Here is a 15919-nt window from a genome sequence, read left to right as displayed (position 1 = left end):
AGTCGTGCTTCTGAACAATTAAAGTTATTAAAAGAATAGAGAGCTTTTTCAAGATTTATTGTGAAACTTTTCTTAGGAGTGGATTTTATGGACTCACTTTGAGATAAAATAGCTTCTTATAATGTTCTTTTTATCTAACAAACTTTCAGTACAGACACTATTACGCATTCAATTTTTTCACACTAACACAATATCCCGTCCTATTACCGACATAGTCCAACTTTAAAAATCAATACAAATTGACCATATCTGTACTAGCCATGGTCAAAACTTCCATGGCGTTAGAAGGGGGAGATGACGTCACAGGCCATTACCGCAATCTGTTTGTACCGTACTGTGGAGATCGTAACTCCACTGGGGTAGGGTTAGACAGTGTACGTTGAATTAAATAAGTATTTATGTAGTAAGAGCTTTCGAAGATTAAGTCATTTTAGGTTGCTGTTTAAAAAAATACTTTGATTATTATGAATTAGAAATATGATATAGGTATTATTGTTGGTAACTAGAATTTTTATCCGACTTAATAATACGATATTATCCAGAGAAAGTAGCAGTAAACGTATGCTTGCTATAGATATAAAGAAAGAGTCAGACAAATCTTACCATTTCATTGATGGAGCAAACGATGTTACGACTTCGTAGTATGTAATGACATTAATTATTTAGGTAAGTAGATTCTTGGAATAAAATGTTCTATATTTAAAATGTGAAAAAGAAAAACCTAAGCAAAATCATATTTAGAACACCTAAAGAAATACGAGAAAGACCAAAAAGTTTTCACTCCAAGACTCTTGACCTTTTTAATTAACTCTGAATATTCGCAATGATATTCCATTCTGCCAAGTTATTCCTAAGAAATAACCTAGTTATTTAAAATTCCTAGACTGAGAATATTCTTCGACGCATTTTATGCTAATTCTTTAGGTATTAATTTTAGAGTCGATTTGTTTTAAATCCTTGAGGAAAGAGCTGAAATCATTAACTTTATCAGTTCCTAGGGAATAAAAATATGATACAAAAGGTTGTGTAACAGTAATTATTTAAGTATTACTCCTTGATTATAAAAAAAATCATATATTAAGATACAATGAAGCATAATCTGCACTTATGATTGTTAAGACGACTTCTCTGAGAATAGGACCCCCGGGACCACAAATCCAAAACAAAGTCTAGATACTTGAATTTAATTTCCACATTTTCATTTAAACTGTACACTATAAAGAACATACAGTTAGAGCACATAACATCTAACGTAGGTACCATTAAGAACAAAAACAAAAGCAATTGCGTTTTATCCTCAATCTAATCAGAGAGCTCAGAGTCTGCCAATGTCCGCACTCCAGCCAGTTCTTTACAAGCAAACTTTACACAAGTACACTCAAACCTTACGACGTAGTTATTGTATTTATAATACTGGCAACATTGAATAAAGCTGTTAACCTTCATGCCGACGATTGTGCGGCAGCTTACGGCTCGAGGCGCGAAAATCCGATAACTTTCGTACTTCCCTTCCCCTCCCGCCGCGACCTCACACCCCTCGCCCGCCTTTAATGGTATAAAAAATCAATTTCCCGCCCAAATTACGCAGAGTCGACAAATTGCGAACGCGTCTAGTCTATAATCGAGTGTTTTTCGGTCTACTGTTCACGACCTCCGTTACAATAGCTAAATTCTATTTGTTTTTTTTTACAAAGTGCGAGATTTATTTTTGGTACCTAATTGGAACATTTTTGAATTAGCTTTTTCGTGTTGAAAATTGAAACGCATTCTCTTGAAAATTTAAACACGTATTTTGTGATTAATTTTACTTTGCAACTTTACGTATTTATGTTTGCAAAGTATTCTTAATTTTACTCAATTTTTAAAATGTTTCTAGAGATTTCTAGAAGGGTTAAGTTTTAATAGACTAACAAATAAGTTTTCTAATAATGCTCTCATGGACTACTTTTATTTAGGCTACAATCACTAAAGAAAGAAACTAAAAGAATTACGTTTCTAGACAAATTTATTCAAAAATGCATAATAAATAACAGGCCGACAACTTGTAAAGATAAAGTCTGAAAGCTTTTACTGGCCACAGACGCTATAAAGACACGCACACAGACAACAAAGTAATTCCACCATTACAACTAACGTTAATGTAAACACACCCGAATTCTGAATACATGCACCCACACAGACGCATGTCATGTGTCCCGATGCAGTGTCCGTGTGACCTTGGTGCGAGGGTGAAAGTGTCCCTCTCTGCGTCGCACCCCGCCAACCTTCCGCGATCTATTTGGCGATTTCAAATTTCGAACTTCATTTGTTTCTGATAGACTTCGAATATCGAATGACAGTTCGATTTATAGTGATGACAGTTTGCTTTTTTAATTGTTCTCGTTTTGATATGCAACCTAGATTACTATTCTCCTTGGTTATATTCTAGTTTTGCAAAGCTGTAAATGGCTTTGTTTTTATAGGAAAAATATTATTTTTATGTCCCACAATATTACTTACACAGTAAAAAACTTTCAAAATAAAATTTTGTTACCAACATGATTCAGGACTGTAATTCCTCGGCGTTACAGGGAAACATAACTAATGATACTTTTACTGTTATAGACATACAAGTTTATATGGCTATAAATTTTATGAAAGCATATATCATACTATAAAACCATTGACATAAAAAATAAAATCGATTGGAAATACATAAAATTAAGGCTCAGTTTTACTGTCGAGAGATAAACTCTGTACGATACATATTTTGGAAGAAATAAAAGGTTATTATCTAACTTTTTGTGTCTTAAATAAAAAACTAAGTACTTGAGAAAATGCTGACGTAATAAGGAAGCGTATCTAATTAGTTTAGAATTGAGCTGACAGTCTCAAAAGTTTTGAGTGACAGGCTATTTTAGGATCACTTAGAATCTTAGATAATACTTTGGAAAACTACTGTTCGATTTTAATTTTCTGTTCTTGAACTCGATTACCTAACGTCTTCAGCAATTCTTTTTTATTCTCGATTATTTTTTCCGTGTGTCCGTATCGGAAATAATTTCCTTCTTTAGGATAATTTTATTTTATTCCTTACTACAGATCTGAGCATAAAAATCCCATATAACCTCATAAGAAAATACAATTACAGCTATCATAGACTCACATTTCGTAGCCTTGTAGACGCGACTACGACGTAGCCGCGTAGCGCCGCTAGCTACGAAACACCGCCTCTATTAAATACTTCCGACCGTATGCTTTATATTTTTCTTTATTTTCTTTTATGAGAGAGATATTGTGTACCGATGCTGGTTTTGTACACATAAGTTACTACGGTACTTGATATTATTCCTGCTTAGTCTTGACACTAAAAGAAGCAGATATTAATAGTCATTTGTTTTTTTATTCTGCCTAGTCAAGGTAGGATTGTAGTTCCATACAAACTCCTATCAGATTTTATAACTATAGATCAACGTCAAGCTAACCTGATTAACCATTCCTCCTTCGCATTCGCAAACAGGACCGCAATACTCCCCTAACCCTCAAAAGCGGTGCCAAAACGTTCAGGGAGTCCAAAAAAGGATCAGACACGACAAAAACAAACGTACGTAAACGTGACCTTGGGCGTGTAACCACAGGAGGCATTAATCTCGATATACCCTCGGGCAGACGCGCGCCAGACGGCCCGGACCGGTCACTGATATCGTCATATTCATACTGTAGGGTTACCCCGGCCCATAAGATACATATTTTAAAACTTCCGAGCTGAGGCAGGTTGGGTATTTCTTACTGGGGAATTTTGAAAGGAGCGCTGTTTTGCAATATTTTATGGCGAATTAAAGAGTTGGTTACTACTTTTTTGGGATATAAGCCGATAGATGCACCATCATCGGTATCATTCTTGGTAGTTAATGACGTATACCAGCTCTTCTTTGCTATAGATATAATTCATCTACATAAACCTTTCCCTTTAGGCACTATCAATTGCCCAAAACCGCAGGATTTCCAGTACTTAGTTGGTTTATTTAACACAAAAACGAATTATGACAACCTTACAGACTGTCAGAAATGGCTTGACATCTTCCACACATTCTAACAATTACATTCGAAGCACATCCCTACACCACAGCTTACCCAAATCCTTAACCCTCAATCGCCTTCGACCCAAAGACTCACACACACAATCCCGGACCTCTGACAACCCTACCCCGGGATGGGACGTTGACGACACAATTCAGGGCAACAAGTGTACCAGAATAATGACCATTTATTTTTAGGGGTACGTTTTATGAGCCTCGTGAGGAAGGCATTGATGGTCCTCGATTGGGAGTAAACAGGGACATATTTTTGAGAGGTCTTGGGTTTGAGGCTGATGATGAGTGTTTTACTGGTTATTGCAATTGGAGTAATACAGACGGGTTTGGCCACTGGAATTTGGCTTTGTTTGACTTGTTTTAAGGGAAAGCTCTGTCATGCTAATGTGGGTCGTCTGTTGTAATGCCCAATGTTTATAAACACAGAGTATTTTATGTTTCCAAGACAGTAATTTTATTGTCAAGGTCATGCAAATGCAAAATGTCGCTCATGCAACTATAATGTCGCTGTCAACACAGTCCACCTCAAAAAATCCAAATAGAAAACAAAATTCCCAAAAAAGAAAACTAGGTACAAATAAACCATAAGGAGTGAAATAAACATTCGCATCACGGTACCCTCTCAATACTCCGTACATAGATTATGTTTCGGACCCTCTTTCACCCCTCAGGTATAAGAGGTCAGGTTCAAGACATATGAACCAAAACACGTGATCGTCCTGTTACCTCTTAATTTGCGAATATAAGGTAGGATATTACATCTATTTTGTAATGTGAGAATATTGATAGAACTGGAATCAACACAGGGGGTACACAAACCATTTATAATAGAACAATTAAATACATAAGACCATCAGCCTAGTCTCACATTGCAGTATAAAAAAAAACACTCAAAATACATACCTGGCTGATACTAAAACATCAAAAAGCAACCCAGCTAATCATACAGGATACAACCTAAATGCCTATCAAAAACCAATATTCCCAATAAAGCTTCAAACAAATCGCAAAATCTCAATCCGTCAACAAAGTTAAAAATTTAAATTTTTCATGCGCATTGGGGTGCTTGGCCGTCTGTGCAATCGTCTACGTATAGATTACGGTAAAGTCGGGGTCTGAAGGGATCCCCGAGGTCACGATCAAGATGACTAAACCATGATGCATGCGACATTGTTTGTGTTTTGATATTTTCTTTTCTTTTTCATCTCCGTTATTCTTTGTTTTAGCTCCCATGTTTGGTTCACTTTCGATTTTCTTACATGTGATGGGATTGCTTTTTTCTTTGTTCGATTTTGAGATCGGTATGTATGGTTTCTGCTGAAGTGTTGAAGTTATCTTCTATAGAATTGTCTTCATTATATTTAATTAATAAATCTTTTACATTTGCCTTGAACTATTGTCTTATACTGTTTATGCACGATTGAGTGCCTGCTGTAAAAGTTCTTCCTCCATCCATGTAGGTTAGCTTTTACCCACATTTCAATATCTGCACACCTAATTTCCTTGTTTACCAATTTAACAACCAAACCCAGCATATTTTCTTTACTGAATAAGTAATCATAAATCTTCACAATGCGTACAGAAGTTGCAATTTCCCTATATGTATCGGATTAGGGATTACCAGACGGCTTGGGGTGCGTCGTAATGTAATCCGCGCTCTCGAGGTCAGGTTCAACACTGTTGGGGCATGCAAATGTTGGGCGCTGTTGAACTGTGACTCGTTGAGTATGCTGTTGGAAAACTTTGATGTCAGTGTTGGTGATAGATGGACTGTAGTTTTTATTTTGTTTTTTACCTTTAAGGGGTTTTGAAAAGCTATGAATTAATAAATTGGTGGTTATGCGAAAATATAGGAATTACTAAGTCTTTAGTATTCGTCATGAAGCTATATATAAAGGCTTCCAAAAAACTAAGAAATTCGCGCAATTCACAACGTCCCTTTAAAACTACACGTCAATTCAAATCACTACACAAAAATCCAAATCAAAGATCCAAAGAAAAATTGACGCAACATCGAAACATATCTTCCAAAGATAGGGTGAGAGCACAAATTGTCGGCACAGTCGGCTCACCCACGCCCCCTGGTGTCAATCTACGGCGCGGGAAATCACTTGGATGCTAGGATTTTATTCGCGCGAGAAAATAGAAATTTGAAGCGTGCTACTCTATTTTTTATGCCACGAGTAATTCTTTTGAGTTGGCTAATGTACTTGTGTTTTGTTTGGGGAGTATAGGGTGTTTTGTAGTAAATGTTGAGAAGTAGATGAATGCTGTTGGGTAATTCAAATCACTGATTTTAATGAGGAAACTTAAATGATTACTTGTCATTATTGTGCTTTTTATTAATGAAGCAGTTTTGAAATATCAAAATTATAGTAAGAGTATGTAATTTTGATATATCAAAAATATTGCTAAAAATCATCGAAAGTCCTTGTAACATCTGTATACACTTTAGTACATTTGCACTTCAGTTTTCATCTCAAACGGAGTGCTTTTAACTATTCACACTTCGCTGTTAATAGAGAAAGCGAGCGGTTTTATCGCAACTTGTGTAAATATTCGGCATTTTTAATCAAGGGAGGGTTGTGGTACATTCCGCTTGCATTTTGGGATATGCCATGATATATCATGATATACCCCGCGGTATATCATAAAGGTTTAGGGTTATGGCGCATTTTCGCAATATTGAGCGCTTGTGCAGTGCAGTGCAGAGCCGTTTGGAGTTATGGCTATTTTATTCAGTGGGTGATAATTTTGATGGAAAGTTTTTTGGATTAGTGGTTCAATTTTGATTTTGAATTTAGTTCGGTCTGGTATCTGTCTGTAGTTAATATATATGGTCTTATGGTAATATGGTCTTGAATTGAGAATTTTTCAGATTTGTCACTTTAAATGTGTCATCATGCTCTCTAGCTAGCCTTCTTATTCAAGTATAAAAATATGAATAAATTATCATAATTATTCACTCTAAAACTAGATATTGAAACTAATAAAAATACCTTCATTATTATTATTATTTGGTGAAACTAAATTACCATACATTGTCAAAATTTTCGTCGACCTGCTGACCCCACTAAAGAGCAAGTGACTCCCTACATGTAATTGTAATATGTAATACACTTATACAAGTACCATAACAGTAGGTATCTATATACAACGCATTCCCTTGTAACCACAATGTGTGGGTACATTGTGGGGTTCACGAACATTTATATGAACATACATTTGTACCTACATGCAATGTATACTGTGATAAGCAATAGTACAGGTATGTTGCGAAATATGTATACAATATTACATAGATGTTATTCATTTAGTCACGGGTAAGAGATGACGAAATGTTATATTTGAAATTGAAATCATTTCAGTTTCATTTTTTGACAGATTTTTGACATATGTAATGCAAATCGACGGGGTTTTATAGATAAATAAGAGATATTTTTTTCTTTCTTATAAAATAATAATATTGTACTCTAATCCACAAAACTAAATACGAATTTAAAACAATAAGTTAAATTACACCAAATAAACGTAAAATTAAAAATATAAACAAAAAGTTAACCAATTAACTAACAAAGTTAAGGGATAACAGTTAATTTACGTCACTAATCAGAAAGTTAGCTAACTGGTATTGTTAGTTACACAACAATACTACAGTTCACTGTCGAAGTTTACCTATTATTAAATTTTAACTTGAATCTGTTGGCTGGTGTTTAACTAGCGGCAAGCTCCGGGTTTATTTAAATTGTGCGTTACTTAAAAACATAACTACTTGGGCAATTTATAAAAGATACTATGGTCTGACCGTTTTTTGGTACATTTGACAATCCTGTCAGTCAGAACAAAAATGCTATTTTCCCTAAAAAATTGACAGCTGCCAACTGCACGAAAAATTCGGCACCTATAATATTCTTGACCGCTTATATGCATTCCACATTCAAATAAGCCATTTTTTAAATAATTGAATGAGTTACGTCCAAAAATTTGCTAACCATTAAATCCTTTTTGGGTCTTCATAAATCAAAACAAACACTGTTTTCCTCGAAAATAATATCCGAATAAAATTTTCTTTGGTTTCTCATACTTGTTTCGTAATTAATAAAGAACAAGATTTCGACATTTCCTGCTAAAATGAAAAAGCTTTGTTAAACTTATTAACTCACGTTTTAAGCTACAAAACGAACCCGGAAAAGAATTTCTCAACATATTTACAAAAAAAAAAAACTTTTCAAGAACAAATGTACCACTGGTTACACGTAAAGTTCCTAGCTTACCTTTGCAATGACCATGAAAAACCGTACCTAGAAATGTCAAAACATCAAAAGTCCTTCGTAACAGTTTGATTATTTTCCAACAAGTTTCTTAACAGCACAAAGTTCACAGTATACCTAGAAATTACGTCCTGCACAAAATAATTGAAAGCATTTCATAAACTCAAATTAAAAATTAGACTAGCCGGTTCACTCGTTGTCACTCGCGTCCTGTAGGAACCAGTCTTCTTATTGGGATAAAATATAACCTACTAGCTTCCGCTAGCGGCTTCGCCCGCGTGGTGTGGAGATAAAAAATAGCCTATGTGTTAATCCAGGGTATCACCTGTCTACATACCAAATTTCAATCAAATCGGTCCAGCCGTTTTTGCGTGATTGAATAACAAACATACATCCATACATTCTCACAAACTTTCACATTTATAATATAAGTAGGATGTAGGATGTAGGATGTAGGATGTTACTCGGGAAGAGTGTAGCTTTCCAAATGTGAAAGAATTTTTCAAGATTGATTCACTAGCTTAAGAGACTTCAGGGTACAAAGAAACAAAACAATCCTCTTTATTATACACAGTTATCACATGTCACATTTATTATTATTAAATTATAATAAATCCTGCCACGATTTCACTTCGACCTACTTCGTCTATTGACAAACTGCCGGATGCGAACCTCTCTCAGGTTTTAGATTCAATCATAGCTGGAACAAACTAGGCGCTCATGAGTTTGATCACGACGACAATTTGAAAATTGTACACTGATTCGTAGAAGTTTGACAGGCAAAAGTTTAGTAAGGGAATACTTCGATCTTTGACATATCATGCAATTTAAAAAGACTGAAAACGGAATACACGCCCAGCAATGATATGCTGATGAAGACACATTTGAAAAAAGAACGCGCCACATTAAGAAAAAAAAATAAAGAAAAAAGTCCCTATAAATGAACAATCCTTTTTTTCTTTTAATACGTAAATTGTATGTTTGTAAACAAACCATATCTGTTTCCATGAAGTTCAAGGTCCCAAGGTCTGACCTCGGTCACGGGTATACCCGGGTACTTTGTGACCGTTTACACCCGGGACGAGGGTCCAAGGGTTTTCCTTATACGACCTCTTTATTTTACGATAGGACTGGCTTTAAATATATTGTGTGTTTATTGTTGCTTTTGAAAATCGAACGAGGATTGTGATTAGTGTTTATTCTTGTTTGGATTTTGTATTTATATGAACATGCGTATGTATACAACATGTAACGTAATTAACGCACACCCTCATTACACCCCAATTAGAATATTATGTTATAATCATAATACATACACTGAATTTTTAATTTAGCGTGTATATGCATTGTTATTTACTAAATTAGTTATACCAATTCATGGAGAACTTTTTGGTCATACTACTACGCACGCAAATATCGCGCCGCGCGCCGCTCGACTCGACACAACATAACGAAACTACGAAAAAAACCCGACAATACACGAAGTCTTATTACTTTGAGTTACGGTCTATTTGAATTTGTTTTGACTGTACAGGGTTAATATGACAATAATTTCCGTAGTTTTAATTATTTTTGGGATAAAAAATTACCTATATTAAAAATGATATAAATCGATTCAGTAAACGATTCTGAACAAACTAATTTCAGGATGTGCGTTAATTAAGTTACATGTTGATCTGTCTGTAATAATACATACAGTAATAGAAGAAACATTTTTTGTTTCTTTCAAAAGCTCTAAAACCACTGATCCGATTTGAAATATTAATTCACTGTTGGGAAGCTACACTTCCCGAGTGACATAGACTACATTTTATCCCGCTACGGGCAATTGTGCCTATGGGACGCGGGTGAAATCGCAGGAGAACGGCTGGTACTTTTGTACGCAAGTTTTAAATGGTTTAGCTCTAGTAGGTAGGTAGACATATATTAACTCGACCTTTTAGATATTGTTTTCACAAATTAGCATAATGCCGATAATTTTATTGTTCAACCCGTGAGCCGAAAGAATGACTTTGTGAGCCATGAGTCAGCCATAAGCATGGGACAATGCATCATACTGACTCACCCGCCAATCAATGCGAGCTTTACACCAATTCCAAATTTAAATCATTCGAATGTTGCCGCGTTCTTTGTTTTATAAATCTGGTACTGTTCGAAAAATGTGTCGCATCAACAAATGCTTCTTATTTCGAATTTAAGAAACAATAAAATACATAAAAATTAAATCTTATTTATTAACTTGTAATAAAAATAAATATGGTGTATATTTTATTCCAAATTACAATAAATTATGACGAATTTAAAATTATAATCACACATTTTGTAATCATAATTTCAAAAAAAGAACGACGTTTATTTTTTATGCCCAGACATAAATGAGATATAGAAAAGAGTTTAGACTTCAACCAATAAAATCCTCTTTGGGTAAAAGTATATTTTGTGTTTGGACACGTTGCCGCTGACGTGCGTCATGAGAGCGGCATCATGACATATCCGCCACTTGGTCGCCGGATGGCGGTTCAATTTGTTAAATTAAACTCCACGCTATGCACAGATTCACTTGCCCGATATGTAGGACGGGAATTTTCGTCATTTGTCTAACATGCGTTATCCATTGCTGAAGTACCAATAACTGCGTCATAAAACTAAAATGAAATAGAATAAAATAACATAAATAATTGTTATATAACAAGACTAATTTATTTCCTATTTTCCAAGCATACATCTCAATTTACCAAAACATTTCAACATCCAAAAAATTACTAAAGTTCATAAAATATAGTTCCGCTACTCGCCGCCGCGAGCGCCACCGTCGCACACGCGCAACTACATCGCGTCCCGCGTCACTGCGCCGTGATTGCACTGAATTGAGCTTCCGTCGTCGACAGGATAAAAAAACCCGGCCGTGTCCTCGGCGGCATTAAACAATAGCCAATCGCGGTCTCTGTAGAGCTTTAGGAGGCGTGCATACTGCACGACGCGACAAGACGACACATGCTTAAATATTTAAGTGATTTGGTTGCATCCGATCGATTTTCGAGTCTGGGTTTGGCGTTGTGTTGAACTTTCGGGTTTTAGGGTCGGTTTAATTGGTGTTTAGGATAATGATTTTGTGGTTTTAGTCGTTAATGGTTGGCCTTTCATTTTTAACGAAGTCTTTGCTCCGAATCCAGGTATTTAAATTAGCTAAATGCTTGATCCTATCAATTAAATCATCTGAAGACAAAATAGACCACACATCTCAGATCTTGGCCAATACACCCATAAAATCCTATACCGCATGTCTGTCGCTTCAGTTTCGATATAAAACTGCTTACGGGTGTCGCGCCATTGGAGTCAATTTGATTGTCTGATTGAATTGTCCGACCACTGCTGGCTTTGCCGACTTGCCATGCACGCTAACACCATCGTTATACATGGATTCTGTTCTTTTTAGAATAGATCCTTATTACTTAAGGATACCTCGTGTATCTTTTAAAAGCCTGTCATATAGGGAGGTAACAAAACACGGCTTTGATATTTTTTTGGACTTGATTATTTGGAATATCTTATACGAGTTTACATACCTAGTTATTCCCAGCAGTACCTAGATTCAAATAGCCCAAACGGAACATAGCCTTATGAAGACCCTAACAAATGATTCGATCAACAAATCAAATTGACTATCCGATCTATTAAAACTAAATGTTTGATTACTGCCATACGAAATTTTAAAACTCTGACCCATTTCTGCTCACAAAGAGTACCAAAAGGTTTCCTAGACTTTGTATATTAAATAGACCAGAAACTGAACAAAGGAAATCTTCAAAAATCAGGTCGTTAGTGTTAGTGTTTTCAAAACTTTTGAACCGAAATAGGTACACGAACTCCCGAAGGGTAATCTCTTAATACATTTAGTGGGTAACGCGCATTGATGTGCAGATATCTGGTTAAACACTGGGGAGGGTGTTTCTGACCAATTTGCGACCCTATCTGACGCCCCCGGCGACTATGCGACCAGCTACCGGTGACCCCAGGTATATGTGACTAAAACCTGTTAGGCCCCGTTTACTGATTGATTGGGTGCGTATGAATTACTGTCGAGATTGGAAATTGCTACTCGATGTAGGCGTATTCATGTGTTAAGTTGGCTAACATTGTTTTTTACATCGTAGTAGAGGTTATTGGCATTTTCAATTTTATCATTATTTAGTTTTTTGTCCTAAACACGAATAAGTATTAGTGAGGTATAACTACTAGCATTTAAAGTACCATCGTCATCATCATCAGCCGTTGCAAAGTCTCGGTACAGCATAGAGGTCCTGTCTCCTACAGTCCGTATTACAATGTTAATAAATTATCTCTTTAGTCAGGCCGATACATTTTCAGACTACTTCTAGTTTTCATATTCAACTTGATTAAACTTACTCGGGTGTTAAATTAGTCTGTAGACATCCCGACATTCATGATATAATTTATAGGTGAACTTTCTTATACAATGTAATTGTTTGCTAAATAAACTTCTTCTATTGTGCTCCCGAACATTCTCGAAAGAATACGCTGAAAGGAAAAGCTAACTTGGCAGTCTCAAGATAATAGTTTTAGAGTTTAATGCTAATAAACTTTGTGATTTGTGTTTGTAATTTAACTTGAATAAGTTTGAAAGGAAAATAGAATCCAGAGCTAGCTAGAAAAATTGCAAGTCAAATTGTTAGCGAATTTATTATTGGCTGTAGATTTATTATTTGTCGTTCACGATATAAATAATTTAAATTGAAAGAAAAATCTGGGTGCGAAACAGATTAAATTCCCAATATGCCTGCCATGACTCATAAAACCATCTAATAATTTTTTTCCAATACAAAATCTTAAAAACCAATACAAATATCTATCTGTATTCTAAAAGTATTTGCCAGCAAGGTAAAGGCGGTACGAACTCGATATTGTCGCGCGAATCGCATTCCCATTCAAATAAAACCGCTGAATCGCAACAGACACGTCGAATCGGCACTTTGGGGCGAATATCGCCAATTTGAGATTCACTTAGCCTATAGTATGTCGTTGACGTGCATATTACTTCGCATTTTCGAGCGAGACGAGGCAGCACCAAAACATTTTGCATTTTCCTATAATGATCACGTTGTACGTCTAAATTTTGCCTCAAATTACAGTACATTACATTTCACTTTAAGCAAAATACGTCAATAAATTCTTACTAAATATTGTCCGACCAAAACTCAAGGGAGCGCAGTTCCGCAAATTAGTTTGCATGCCATCTGTCGTCGAATAGCGGCACTAAACACGGGCCCATTGTAATTTACTAACGGTCCGCAAAAACGGACATACCAAAACGAAACAAAACATATTCCAATTAACCTCGTTATTTTTACTGTACAGATTAACGTTCGAGATTATCTTCTGCCTTTATTATCTTCGGCGATGCGATGCACCTGCCTTTTAACCGATTTCAAATAACTGCCATTTCAATCCATCATGGCGGTACAATTCAATGGTCGGTTGTCTTGATGAATTATATTTAACATTAAATATAATTAGGAAACATGTTACTTTTATACGTTTATAGCAAGTGTCTTAACTTAAATGAATTATAGGCGATAGAATGATTTAGTAGAACCTAACATTTCAAGTTGGACTATTAAAGTCGTCTGCAACTGTAGACTACAATAACTCGTCGTAATACACATCTATTTACTTAAACAATGGATATTTTTTTAACAATACCTTTTTAAAATCTTATGGATTATAATCATGCAATATTGCAATTCAAACCTTAACTTCTGGGTTTTAGGATTAAATAACAGGTCTTGTTAGAATAAAATATAGTTATTGCTAACTACGCACATACGTCCATTTATGCTGCCATGGCTGTTTTATCTACAGTTCTAACCTCGTATCTTATGATCGTATTCGGCTTAAACATTCTTAAAATCATATCAAAGAGAAGTGAATGCCATATTCCTTCTTTACAAATACAAAACTCCAATTGTGTCCCGCCACTTTCCAAAAAGGACCAAACTTTTGACCGCAAAAGGCCTTCAAACAACCATATCATCAAAACAACGTCGCAAATATCTCGAACATGTCTCAACAGTCGTCAATGAGGTAATCAAGTGGTTCGCGTGACGGACACGACCTGCCTCAACAAGCCCACGCCACACGCACCCACGATACGAGAATACGAGCCGAATTACGAGTACTACTGTATGATCTCCCGAGAGTAAGTAATTTGTTTACGAATACACGCGAGGTGGGAAGGACCAAGTTCGTGAGTAGCGAGCCGTGTTTTTGGTCCTTTGGTATTTGTAACTTGTCGGGTAGACCTCTTAGGAGATTTCTGATGATAGGTTAACGACATTATTTTGATAGAACGTTTTGATGTTCTTATAATCACTTCAATTAAACTGAAAAAGGTGCGAAACCAATTAAATATTTTTATTAAAAGGCACCAATCACACGCAATAATCAATGAGCTTTCATTTTAAAGGTGTTATCAAATATGAAAGAATTAATTAGAAGCGTTATTAATAACTGACAGATGGTATGAAAGTGTACTAATTCTAATTTACAAAACCAGTTTGTTAATGTAATGTTTGACGATGATGCTACCTGATAATTAATATTTAAATAACGGTAGTCATGTTTTTGATATTCCCCTAGCATTTTAAAAAGTATGTCACAATGTTGCGAGTCATAAATTGAAGGAAGTTCCTCGTATTTGTGTTATCAGGATGGACTAAATAATAATTACGATTATTTCTAGTAATAGTCATGGTTTAGATTTTCATGATAAAAAAAAATACACCAAAATTTAAATTTTTAAAAACTTTACATGTCATTGAAAACTACATTTTATATGCAACATTAGACATAACGTAAATCTTAACAATTGATAATAGCACCAAAATATAACCCAAGAGTAACAACAACTAATAGCAAAATAACGGTCACAATATCTTTCCTACATCTTTCAACTCAAAGCTTCCCAAAAGACCAAAATGCAGCCGTTTACTATAAAGACCTTCCTAATGTTTATTCATCTTATTAAAATCTCTCTAGCGAACGAAAAATGAGTCCCGGACCTGTTCACAAGGATAATTACAAATCCCGCGATTTGAATAAGAATAGACAGCGTTAGTAAGAGAAGGGCAATAGAGAGAGACGGCGATGGAACAAATGTCGTTTGCGTCTAACATAAAAACAGGAGTAACGAACTAAAACGCCAGGTGTGAGTCGTGCCATGTGCTCAGTAACAGAAACTATTTATTTATTCGTGGCCTCAGTTGAAGTAACCTATTTAATTAGTGTGGCTAGATAATGAAAAAGCTCGGTAGGTTTGACAATGACAGCTGTCTGTGAGTGACAGTTGAACGTTTCATCAATATTTTTTTGGTAGTGAAGCAGATTTTCCCGGTATTTTAAACACTCATTAAATTGAAATCTGAGTAAGAGCTTTACGTAAAATACTACAATGCAAAAGGCTGCCAAAATCAGTCAAAAACGAGTTTAACAGAAGATCAATAGTAAATATAATATAAAATGTAAGATAATTCTTAATTACTGCAGTATTTTTAATAA

At 35.3% G+C, this 15919-nt stretch overlaps 1 protein-coding gene across 2 annotated transcripts in view; it reads left to right on the top strand.

Annotated features, from left to right (window-relative positions):
* The window catches only part of LOC124630237 (DNA N6-methyl adenine demethylase), a 105178-nt gene that overhangs the window by 36206 nt on the left and 53053 nt on the right, over positions 1 to 15919 (top strand). The gene's annotated exons all lie outside the window — the stretch shown is intronic.

Source organism: Helicoverpa zea, chromosome 5, assembly GCF_022581195.2.
Source record: "Helicoverpa zea isolate HzStark_Cry1AcR chromosome 5, ilHelZeax1.1, whole genome shotgun sequence".
Classification (NCBI taxonomy): domain Eukaryota; kingdom Metazoa; phylum Arthropoda; class Insecta; order Lepidoptera; family Noctuidae; genus Helicoverpa; species Helicoverpa zea.
This window is presented reverse-complemented; position numbering and strand designations above follow the sequence as displayed.